We start from the raw sequence: 13,305 nt of genomic DNA on the forward strand, positions 1-13,305 counted from the left end.
TTAGAGGAACAAAGGAAAAATATTCCATTGGCTTGAATGCCAAATGCCACATTCCACACCTAATCCTTGGAGAGGAGCATTCTGCAGAGCGGTTGGCAGATCCGGCTCCGGGGAACCTCTGCTAGACCCCCTTCCCCAGGAGTGCGGAGGCAGGGTAAGGAAGGATAGGGCTGCTGCCTGGCCAGAAAGGCCTCCCTTCGTTTCTCCCTTCCTCCCTCCTTCCTTGCAATAGCAGCGGCTGCTGCCGCCAGCACTTCTTTGCATGAATTTATTTACTGCGCTTCCTTTAAAAGCTCCTGGACCCCAACACAATAAAATCATTCATTATAATATTTAAGGCAAATGAACTCAACACTGACAAATTATGGATTTTTAAAAGCAGCGTAAAACAACGTGTCCCAGATTTCAGTCCCACCCAGGCAGGCTAGCTTTGCAAAGGTCCCACAGCTCCCATCTAAGTCCATGTGCTCATTATACCTCCTACCTGGGCTACTGGAAATGCTGCCGGGGGTCTTTTTCTAGCCTTCTGTTTTTTCCCCAGTCCAATCCACCCTGCACTGCACACATTGAGGAAATAATTTTGTAAAGCACCTTCTCTCATCACAACACTTTTCCCTCAAATCCCTTCAATTGGTCCCTACGGCCTATGGCATAGCACCACAGGCCTTAGGGACCCTCAGCCAGTTAAAGATCTTCTATCATCTGGCTCCAATTTGCCTCTGCTTCATGACTACATTAGTTTGCCCATATGGACCCTGCTCCAGGCACATAAGTATTACCTGAATCTTCAAACAGACCAGAAATTCCTTCTCAAGTTAATTCTGTTTGTTCTAGACCTTCTAAGCCTAGTGGTTCCCAAATATAGCTGCACAGGAGAATTATCCAGGGAATTTTTATAAATTACAGACTTTTGGATACTACTCCATACTTCTCTAATTAGAATCTCCTAGGGGTGGAGCATTAGAAACTTCTATTTTAACAAGCTCCCTGGGTAATTTTTACATACCCAGTCCAGACCAACTGGAGACCATCGATGGCTCAGACTCTTCCTTTAAGAGATGAGAAAACCAAGTCTCCAAGGTCCTGCTCTGAAAAAGGCCACAGGTGCTGCACCAAAAACTAACTAGGCTTCTTAACTGTTTTCTTGTCCATTTACCATGGAGGGAATAGGGGTGTCTGCCATATGGTTTTATAAAATTTTTGAAGCTGGGCAAAATCTTCAGCAGTAAGATTTTTTTTAAAAGAAATTTGCAGGGTGCCTGGCTGGCACAGGAGTGGGGCGTGCAACTCTTGATTTCAGGGTTGTAAGTTCAAGTCCCATGTTTGGTGTAGAGATTACTTTAAAAAAAATAAAATCTTGGGGCACATGGGTGGCTCAGGTGGTTAAGCATCTGCCTTCAGCTCAGTTCACGATCCCAGGGTCCTGGAATTGAGCCCTGTATCAGGCTCCCTGCTCAGAGGGGAGCCTGTTTCTCCCTCTCCCTCTACTGCTCCCCCTGCTTGTGCTCTCTTGCTCTGTCAAATAAGTAAATAAAATCTTTTATAAAATAAAATCTTAAAAGTAAATAAGTAAATAAACATCAAATTTGCAACAAAAAAAAGAATCAGTGCGGAGAAGAAAATCGAGAAAGGTGGTCAAGACATACAAACTTCCATTTATAAGATAAATAAGTAGTAGAGACATAGCGCACAGCATAGCGACCATAGATAACCCTGGGGCATAATATAGAGGGGAGTTGCTAAGAGAGTAAACCCTAAGAGTTCTCATGACAAAAAGAAAACTTTTTCTTCTCTCTCTCTTTTTTTTTTTTTTTTTTTTTTTTTTTGGTGAGGGAAGGGGATGGGCAAAGGGAGAGGGAGAGAGAGAATCCCAAGCAGGCTCCACATCCAGCCCAGAACCCAACATGGGGTTTGATCTCATGACCCTGAGGTCATGACCTGAGCCGAAATCAAGAGTCAAATGCTCAACCGACAGAGCCACCCAGGGGCCCCTGCTTTCTTTTTATTTTATCCATATGAGAAGATGGATGTTAGCGGAACCTATTGTGGTCATCTTTCACAATATACATAAATCAAACCATCATGCTCTGTACCTTAAACTTACAAAGAGATGTATATTATTTCTCAATAAAACTGGGGGAAAAAGATCAAATCTCTTTTTTAAAGGCAGTCTAGGGGTGCCTGGGTGGCTCAATAAGTTAAGCATCCAACTCTTGATTTCCGCTCAGGTCATGATCTCAGGGTCATGGGTTTGAGCCCCATGTCAGGCTCTGCGCTCGGGAGGGAACCTACTTAAGATTCTCTCTCCCCCTCTTCTTCTCCGTCTGCCTATGCCCCTCACCCCGCTCGTGCACATCCCCCACCATATAAATAAATCTTTTTTTAAGTAAGTAGTCTAATTATAGAACTAATTGCTAAGATGTGGATAATTGGTGAATTTATTTTATAAACTTTTTAATACTCATGCTGACAGATTAGAAAAAGAAACTCAAGTTTCATTTATCACCCAAGAATTCAGGCAGATCCCAAGACTGGGAATCACAGAGGCAACAGTTAAATTCTAGGCAGATGAGCAGATGATTGTGCTATGGCCTCTAGGCAATCCGCAGCATCCCACCGGTATTCTAAATGTCATCCGGTGCCTTCCTTTCACCGACCTCCAGCTCTGCTAGGTAAGGGCACATGAGAAAAAGCCACATGGTCATATCGAGGCGCAGAAGATGCAGAAGCAATGCCCTGAAGCACAATGGCCACAGCAAAGCCCATCATGCCACAAGCAGTTTCAGAGACAGGGTCCAAAACACTGAATTTCTCTGCAAGAACAATTGCCAAAATCCATGACCCAAGTCACCTATGAGAGACAGAAATGGAGCTGATGTGTAAGCACTTGGAGGGCACGATCTGTGTTTTGCTTCACTGTCCTTTCCCCGGTGCCTAAGCTGAACGGCGGCACATGGCGAGTACTGGAATCAGCGTGTGCAATGAGCTAGTAATGTACCTAACACTGTTTTGTTCCACTGGGCAAGTCAGGAATTCATCCTACTGTAACTGGAGCCGCAGGGCGCATCAGTTACAGGGCGGAGGCTCTGGAATCTATCCAGGGTTTGCACTTGTTTGGTATACAAGCAGGGCATGTGCTAACCTCTCTGGGACATAGTTTCTTCATCTGCACAAGGAGATAATTCACCTAAATCCTAGCATTTGTGAAAATTAAGCAAATCAGCTGTCCACAGTGCTAAGCACAGTAACACAGTAGCCACTCAATAATGGCGGCTACTGTCATAATTAAGAGTAAATATACAGGGGCGCCTGGGTGGGACAGTCAGGTAAGCATCCAACTCTTCGTTTTGGCTCAGGTCATGATCTCAGGGTGCTCAGATCAGGTCCCACGTCGGGCTCCAAGTTTCATGGGGAGTCTGCTTGAGAATTCTCTTTCTCCCTCTTCCTCTGCCCCTCCCCCTGCGCACCCTCTCTCGGTCTCTAAAATAAATAAATAAATCTTTAAAGAAAAAAGAGTAAATGTTCAATTGGCTTCCCAGGCATAGATTCTGCAACTGCAAAGAACAGCCAGTTCAACATGAAGGACTCTTTCTTTCTTGCCGAAAGATGAAAACCGAGACTGAGAAAGTGTTGACTCCAGTTTAGAGTACACACAGATCCCAGAAAGCAGGCTATCCACAAACTGAACCTGCGCCACTGGATATTGCTGCTATCAATATTGGAGGGAAGAAGCTTTTAAAAATAAAAGCCCTTTCAGATTTCCTGGCTTCCTCAGCACAGACATCTCAGGCAGCTTACACAAAACATCTCTGGTGGCCCCTTAGAGCTGGCCAGTCCAACTCTAGCGACACCCAGGGTAATGCTGACAGAAGAGCTCAGCGACAACTGTGACAGAAGCAGATAATCAGTAATCATAATGGGCAACTAGTCCCTGGATACAGAAGCCACACAGCATAATCTCTTGGGGATTTCTGGAAGCCACTGGATTATGGACAATATCCATGAAACAGACTTACTGTGACAATTAAGGACTATGGGTGCTTTGTTTTGGTCTAAAAGATAAATATTTTGACTATAACTGGGGTTTTGTTCTTCTATTTCCAATTTCTACTAATAGAACAGCAATCTGAGTCAAGTCTGAGCCCCACCCTCTATTCATCACACACCTAAAAGCCACATGATAATGCTCTCTGCAGAGTCAACAAAGTAGACTTCATAACTACGGGAATCTGTAACAGGATTCTCTTGAGATTCATGTTTCCCACTGAATAAGGCTGAAAAAAAGATGCCATATGCATGCCTCTTGCTGTAGCAAACAGACGCTTACTAAACAGGCAGCCACCACCATCATAATTCAAAGACATCTGGATATGAGGCCTTTAGAAATCCCTTTGCTGGTCCCCCCAACCCTGACATATATAGGTCTGGTAATAATAGCAAAAGTATATAGAAATTTCAAGGTGCCTCAAAGTCCTAGCCCTAGCCTCACTCGGTATTTTACTACACTTACAATTTTCAGTTCCATTCCCAGTCCTGTGTTCTATATTAATGATGGAAATATTTGAATAACGTGTTTTCTAACTAGTGATAGCTGATAGTGATTAATGTCAGCTTTTGAGTTGACACAGCCCTTCCTGCTTGAGCTATGTCCATCACGAGAAGGTAGCTTCTAAAAATTTCAATTAGAAATAGGTGGCTAGAGAGGGAACTACAAAAATTACTTAAGTTAGGAGCCAGTCACAAAACAAATCCAGTATTGATGAGGATTTAAGAACTGGAGCAGGAACACAGTTGATGGACTATAAATCAGTACATACACTTTATAAAACTGTTTGGCAGTACCTACTGAGGCTGAACCAATGCCTATCCTATGACCCAACAATCCTACTGCAGGCACACACCCAAGAGAAATGAAAACATCCATCCACTCAACAACTTGAACACGAGCATGCAGAGCAGCAGGATTCATAATTGCCAAACTCCGAAAACTACCCAAATGTCCAATAGTGGAACACAGTGATCTTTGCACATACAATGGAATACTATACAGCAATGACCAACAATTATACACAATAACATGGATGAATCACACAATATCATGTAAGCAAAAGAAGCCAGACACAAGAGGATACACTGCATGGTTTCACTTAAATATAAGGTAGAAAACAGGTAAAACTGATCTACGCTGTTAGAAGTCAGAATAGTGGTAACACTAAGAAGGGATAGGAACTGGAAAACAGCATAAGGCGGACTTTCTGGGGGGTGTTAGTATTATTTTGTCTCATTTTGAGTGCTGATTATACACATATGTTCACCTTGTGAAAATTCATTCAGTTGCACACTCAATGTGCACTTTTCAATATGCATGTTATGATAAGAAGTTAAATAAATTCAGTAGAGCCAATTTCCTGTAATGTCCTTAAAGTGCCACCTAGTGGCACAAGTTAAATGTAAACAAGAGGGAAGTTTATCTCTAGTGACTTATAAAAATACGGTCCCATTTCTAAGAGCACATTCTGGGACTGGGCTGTAACAGTGCCCTAGACCGAAAACAAACAGATCAAAAGTTCCCGTATGCCACACAGAAGCCCTGATAGAAGGATTCCGCAGCAAGGGAAGCTGTCTACTACAGAGCACGCCAGCACCAACAAGCTGATGAAACACATCCCCTCCCAAGCCCACCTGCCATCAGCCACCGTGGGGCTGTTTAACACAGACATCAGGGAAGGCTACAGAGTGAGCCTTTTTCTTTTTCCAGAGGGAATGTTTACCAACACACCAGGAGGTGATACGTACGGAATTTGCTGAACAGAACAAGGCATTCAAAAGGAGTTGGGAAGAAAGAAATCCTTCATCCTATTTCTCCTGGATGGGTTTCTTTCCCTCTTTGTCACCTTAAAGGCAAGGCCTTAGTCTGGTTTCTTGTGATTTTGCCTGAGAAACACAAAGCTAGGAAGGCCTGCCCACAGCAAGCTTTTGAAGCTGTCAAATGAATAAAGAATATTCGCTCAAGGTTTTGCTAGTGAACTGTGAAACACAGAGCATCTTGGTCAGATAAAGGTCCTCAATGCAAAGCTGCAAACTATAAATAGAGGTATTATGATCCTTGAGTTAGGAGATGGTGGGTTAAAAGGCTGATGAGGGGGGCGCCTGGGTGGCTCAGTGGGTTGGGCCGCTGCCTTCGGCTCGGGTCATGATCTCAGGGTCCTGGGATCGAGTCCCGCATCAGGCTCTCTGATCGGCGGGAAGCCTGCTTCCTCCTCTCTCTCTCTGCGCCTGCCTCTCTGCCTACTTGTGATATCTGTCAAATAAATAAATACATAATCTTTAAAAAAAAAAAAGGCTGATGAGGAGGCCTACCCATCTTTCCATGGATTCTCCTCCTTCACGTTTGCATTATTTACAGGAAAAGGCGATGAAATGGATTTGGAGCTACAGGCTGTAGTTTGCTGACCTCTGACACAGGCAGAGGCCTAGCCCATGTAAGGTCACAAAGTCGGGAAAGAATGCCATTCTACTACAAGTGGTTTAGTAAGTCAGTCCAGCACTCATTCTGGGCTTAGGACCGGCCACTAATTTCTGGTTATCCTGAGTCTGCTGCTCCATGTTTGCCAGCTAGAACCTGTTTCCGTTTTGCTGGGTCTGGAGTGATAATAATTCTAACAGCTACTTTGCACTGAGGCCTGACTATGTGCCAGGCACCATTCTAAGTGCTTTATGGGTACTAACTCATTTAATCATTATAACAACCCTATGAAAGTAGACACTACCGTTAACCCCACTTTATACGTGATGAAACTGAGATACAGAGGGAATAAATAACTTGGCCAAAGATACACACAGCCAGCAAGAGGAAGAGATAAAATTTGAACCCCGAGCTCACGTTCTTAACTATTCTGTCCAGGTGCCTCCCTGGGTCTGACTCCTAGCTGTCCTCCATTGTCCTTTTGCATGAACACCACAGCACATTTGGCCGCCCTTCCCGTCCTGCCCCACTTCCATACTTGCTCCTTCCCTGACACACAGGAGTACTTCTTGGTTTTTTTCACTGTGTGGTGAGGGAGACAGAGAAGAGGAGTAAGGATTCCATTGTTTAGGAACCTAGGAATCAACCATAAATGACCCCCAGGGCAAAGATGGAGGTAGCTGGTCAGTTATCGGAAACACGGCATCCAGATACTGCTTACCATCCTAGACCACACAGCATGAGAAAATGGATTCAAGTAAGATACGTATGCACACCAGGGGACACTATCAAATGCATGGTGTTAGGCAGGAGCATACCACAACCTCTGTGCCATCACAGTTCTTGGCAAAGTATGAACCATCTGTAAGCATACGCCATCAACGGGATGAACTTACGGCAACTTACAGAGGAATGATGCCAGCAAAGTCAGCTTTACACAATAATACCATGAACATAGTACAGTAAGGGGGAAACTAGGAAAGGACACAAGTTACTAGTAGTGGAATAAAGCTAATTCATTAAGAGGTTTCATAACATAAAGTGTATCCCTGATAAAGACCATTGTCAACAACTGAGTAACAAGTCAATTGTGAACTCAATTGTTAAGAAGAAAGAGGTTAAGGGGCACCTGGCTGGCCCAGTCAGAAGAGCGTGCAACTCTCGATTTCAGGATCATTGAGTTCAAGCTCATGCTGGGTGCAGAAACTAATTCTGCGACATGGTTGGATCACATAGCATAATAGAAAGAATTGGCACTCTGAGGCTAGATAGCCAGGATTAGAATCGTGGCATTAATTCTTACTTGCTGTGGGTGACCTTGAGGAAATTCCTGAAGTTTTCTGTGCCTTGGTTTACTTATCTGCAAAATGAGAATAATAATAGAACCTATCGCATATGGTCGTTACGAAGATAAAGTGGTATTCATTAAGCACTTAAAAGACCATCTGATATATAAGCACTATATATAACTATTTATTATGCAAAATTTCTGCCTTTTTGTTTCCTTTTTGCTACACCAAATATGGTCCACTGACCAAAGTGTGAAGGCTATTTTTAGCCAAGATAAATCTAAGTCTGTACTAAGAAAAGCACTTCAGGGGGCGCCTGGGTGGTTCAGTGGGTTAAGCGTCTGCCTTTGGCTTGGGTCATGATCTCGGGGTCCTGGGATTGAGCCCCACATTGGGCTCTCTGCTCGGTGGGGAGCCTGCTTCCCCCTCTCTCTCTGCCTGCCTCTCTGCCGTTCTCTCTCTTTGTCAAATAAATAAATAAATTCTTAAAAAAAAAAGGAAAAGCACTTCAGCATTTTCACTTAATGTGTGGAAATACTTCATATTTAGAAAATTATTGGTGGGCACAAAGACTGGGAAATTCTTGCTAACTTTTCCTTAGGAAATCTATAGCTAATTTTTGTGCTGTGCAATGAGTGATTCCTCTCTCTCTCTAAATGTTTATCATTAAATTTCTAGCACCTCCTCAGAAACATTTCCCAGCTCTCCTCTTTACAAGAGCTAGCTAGCTCTGTCACTCATTAGCTGAGAGGCTCCAAGGAACTCACTTTCACTTTCCGAACCTCAACTTGACCTGCTGTAAAATAATATGCAAGGACAGATGTGAGAGCATGAGCATAAAAAGTGTTAAAATTTAAAAAGATTCAGACACGCTCAGAAGCAAGCTCAACATCCCTGCAGGGCCAAATCACAAAGTGGTTGGCCGGGCTAAGGGTTCAAAAGCAGGCAGAGAGGCAGCTGAGAGCACATACACTGTAGAGTAACACGTATTTAAATGTCCCAGATGAGGCAGGGGACCTGAAGCCAGAGGCTAAATGTGGTACTTCACTACCTGTAAAGCTGCAAAACCAGGAGGAAGCCTGGGAAGGTGCTCAGGACTGGCCACTTAGGGAAGGAAACCAAAGCAGATAGAACACGGCAGCCGGGTCTTGGGTTAAGCCACCATCTGGTGTCATCTGCACCATCTCTGACATGTGCACCAGACAGAAGGGCTGAATGTCAAGTATAAGAACTAGCCCTACACAGGCGGCCCATGGGTGCAGGGCTACAGGGTGTGCTTGGCAGACACAGCATGAACAGGACAGGGAGGAGCTCCAAAGAACTGAGAATAAAATTTAAACTCCAATTCAAAATAAGACTGCTAAACAAATTTCCAGAAGCATGAAGAAAAAACTCAATACTAACAAGAACACCAGAGAGAGAGAGGGAGGAAAGATGAATTTACTTCTGACAAAAAGGAAAATTGAAATTGACTTCAAAATAATTAAGTTTAAATCCTCTCCCAGTTGAAAGTAGAAAATGTATCCTTTAAAAGAGAGACAAGTATGAAACAGAAATTGGGAAAAGTGAAACAAGAACAAATTGATAGAAACAAGAATGAACTATAAAACCTGGAATCATACACAGCTACGCAAAAGAATGATTAATTTGGAAGACGAAGGTTTCATCACGGCTGGGAGAGATCACAGCATAAAAAGATTGAAAGAGCCATCACTAGAAATAAAAGGTGTATTGACAGACACAGAAACATAGCTAATTGGACTCTGAAAAGAAAACAGACTAAGTAGAGAATCAGAACCTGCAGAGATGTGACTAAGAATGTTCCAAATTAGAAGACATGGTTTTCCAGAGGGAAAATGCGCACCAAGCGTCATATGGAGTAAATAAGTTTAAATCTATGCTTAGACACATCGCAATGAAATTAAAATAGAACATCAAAAATAACGTTTTAAAAGCTACCCTAAAGAAAAAATAGTCGATCCAAAGGAACCAAAAAGAGAATTCTCAGCAATAACAACAAACACCAGAAGACAAGGAGGTAGTACATTCACAACACCAAAGGGAAATAACCTTCTATCTGGAATTCTGCAAAATTACCATTTAGGAGAAAGGGCAGTAAGAGTTTACTATCCAGAGAACATGGATGAAAAAAAAAACTAGTAGATGGAAAAAAAAGAAAAAGAGAAAAATCACTACACGATAGATTTCAGTAAACAGTGTATTTGAACCTTGTAATTACCATAGTTATCCTAACTATATGATTATGCAATCTGACATATAAGTTCTGAGAGCATGGGGTCTAAAAGTAGCTTCCTAAGAGTCGATTTATTCTGATGTAGCTTTGAGTGACTTTTTAAAATTCTAACTGTCCTATCAGAGAGCATTTTTCCCCTTTTTCCTAAACGTCCTTTGGAAAAGGAACTCTTTTAAAGGAAAAACTACATAATTTTTCCACCAAAAAGAGTTATCTAAACTACTACCAATTACTTAGCAGTTTACCTCCAAATGCCTGACGGCAGACACTTGACATTTTGGACTGAAATATTTGTGGAGACCTTTGCGGAGACCCCAAATCACATACATACCATTCATATAATCTCCCCGAAAGGGAGAATGTACTTATAACAAACAAGTTATAAGATAACATAGGTAAGTTATAAATGAATTAAGTGGCCCCTTGAGACCCCTAAAAAGAGTTAGTGGAAATTCACGGAGGAGTTAAAAACCTCAAAAGCCCACTGGGAAGGGAACAGAGGCCAGTAACACTGAGAAAGGAACTCAAAATCTGACCATGGCAAAGGGGCCAATCACTGTGCTCCACAGACGTTCCAGATTACCCTGAGAAGGCAGAACACCTTACTGTCAAAGGTCTACTAAATATTTTTATGTGGTACAATCAGGAAACATTTCTGTATTCAGCTGTTATCCTTCTTTTCCACTACCTTCCATATCACCATTTTAATAGATGTCTGATACCTTATTAGGCAGATAGACAATACCCTTAATCAGGGGTACCTTCTTGGACATCTGTCTGTATTGATTTTATTTTTATTAATATTATTAAAATAATATGTCATCATAAAACTTTCTTTTCAACAGTTCTTTGGACACGTTCCACAGCATTTGCTGATAGCTGGCCAAACTACGCATGCTCTTTGAAACAGCAGGGACTCATCCTTAAACTTCCCTCCACTATTACAATGCCAGTATTTCCTCACTATATCTCTGTCTTCTCCCTGAACTTAGCACTAAGGCACTTTTCTCTGCCTTTTTAATTTCTCATTCAATGCCACTGTTTGAGAACAGCTTTCAAGTTCCTTTAATAAATCCTTATGTGAGAGGACTCAGAACTCTCAAGATTCAATCAGCAGAGGCTGGTCTAAACCACACCTGTCTTCATGTTACACAAACCTGGAGCTCGGTCGGAGGAGCAACGTGAGTCATATGTGAGCCAATCCTACACCTAGGGAACACACAGGAAAAAGTACTGCCAAAACCAACACAGGGGGAAAAATCATGTACAAAATAGACTTATTCTACTGCAATATCCGACCTTGATAAATGCAAAACAACATTATCTACAGGAAGAGAGAAATTTATCAGAATCTGATTTTAGTTTAAAATAAAGCCTTTAGCTTTCTGCCTGTGGACGCCGCCGAGTAAGCATCGTTAAAGTCTCCCCTCCCACCGCTGTCATGTCTAAGTCAGAGTCTCCCAAAGAGCCTGAACAGCTGCGGAAGCTCTTCATCGGAGGTCTGAGCTTTGAAACAACCGATGAGAGTCTGAGGAGCCATTTTGAGCAATGGGGAACACTTACGGACTGTGTGGTAATGAGAGACCCAAACACCAAGCGCTCCAGAGGCTTTGGGTTTGTCACATATGCCACTGTGGAGGAGGTGGATGCAGCCATGAATGCAAGGCCACACAAGGTGGATGGAAGAGTTGTGGAACCAAAGAGGGCTGTCTCAAGAGAAGATTCTCAAAGACCTGGTGCCCACTTAACTGTGAAAAAGATTTTTGTTGGTGGCATTAAAGAAGACACTGAAGAACATCATCTAAGAGATTATTTCGAACAGTATGGGAAAATCGAAGTGATTGAGATCATGACTGACCGAGGCAGTGGCAAAAAGAGGGGTTTTGCTTTTGTAACATTTGATGACCATGATTCTGTAGACAAGATTGTCATTCAAAAATACCATACTGTGAATGGCCACAACTGTGAAGTAAGGAAAGCGCTCTCTAAGCAAGAGATGGCTGGTGCTTCATCCAGCCAAAGAGGTCGAAGTGGTTCTGGAAACTTTGATGGTGGTCGTTGAGGTGGTTTTGGTGGGAATGACAACTTTGGTCGCGGAGGAAACTTCAGTGGTCGAGGTGGCTTTGGTGGCAGTCGAGGTGGTGGTGGATATGGTGGCAGTGGGGATGGCTATAACGGATTTGGTAATGATGGAAGCAACTTTGGAGGTGGCAGAAGCTATAATGATTTTGGCAATTACAACAATCAATCCTCAAATTTTGGACCCATGAAAGGAGGCAATTTTGGAGGCAGAAGCTCTGGCCCTTATGGTGGTGGAGGCCAATACTTCTCCAAACCACGAAACCAAGGTGGCTATGGTGGTTCCAGCAGCAGCAGCAGCAGCTACGGCAGTGGCAGAAGGTTTTAATTACTGCCAGGAAACAAAGCTTAGCAGGAGAGGAGAGCCAGAGAAGTGACAGGGAAGCTACAGGTTACAACAGATTTGTGAAATCAGCCAAGCACAGTGGTGGCAGGGCCTAGCTGCTACAAAGAAGACATGTTTTAGACAATACTCATGTGTATGGGCAAAAAAACTCGAGGACTGTATTTGTGACTAATTGTATAACAGGTTATTTTAGTTTCTGTTCTGTGGAAAGTGTAAAGCATTCCAACAAAGGGTTTTAATGTAGATTTTTTTTTTTTGCACCCATGCTGTTGATTGCTAAATGTAATAGTCTGATCATGACGCTGAATAAATGTGTCTTTTTAAAAAAAAAATAAAAAAATAAAATAAAATAAAGCCTTTATTTTTAATCAGAGGATACAAAAACCAATTTTTAGTTTCAATGATTTTGCTATTGTTTTCCTACTCACTGTATCATTTATCTCAACTCTACATCATTACCTTCCTTCTGCTACCTTTGGATTTAGCTTGCTCTTCTAATTTCTCATGGTATAAAGTTTGCTTATTGATTTTGGATCTTTTTTAATATAAGTGCTTATAGGTATAAATTTCCCCAGAGTTCTGTTAGTACTGTTATCCCTGTATCTCAAATGTTTTAGTATGTTTTCCCTTTCATTCATCTCAAGGCACTTTCTAATTTCATTTGTAATTTCTTCTTTGACCCACTAGTTTTTTAAGAGTATGCTGCCTAATTTCCACGTTAGTGAATCTTCCCGTGTTACATCCATTATGGATTTGTAGTGTCATTCCACTGTGGTCACTTTGTAGAATTTCAATCTTTTTAAATTTATTGAGACCTGTTTTGTGGCCTAACATGTGGTCTGTCCTGGGGGAATGTTCCATGTGCACAAGA

General features: G+C 42.3%; 1 protein-coding gene and 1 pseudogene across 1 annotated transcript in view; one reads left to right on the plus strand and one right to left on the minus strand.

Moving 5' to 3' along the window:
* LOC111157117 (RALBP1 associated Eps domain containing 2) overlaps positions 1-13,305 on the minus strand; it is a 220,828-nt gene that overhangs the window by 46,241 nt on the left and 161,282 nt on the right. The gene's annotated exons all lie outside the window — the stretch shown is intronic.
* On the plus strand, positions 11,397-12,529 carry LOC111157118 (annotated as a pseudogene).

The sequence above is a fragment of the Enhydra lutris genome, unplaced genomic scaffold (assembly GCF_002288905.1).
Source record: "Enhydra lutris kenyoni isolate GAN:26980312 unplaced genomic scaffold, ASM228890v2 scaffoldscaffold52, whole genome shotgun sequence".
NCBI lineage: Eukaryota > Metazoa > Chordata > Mammalia > Carnivora > Mustelidae > Enhydra > Enhydra lutris.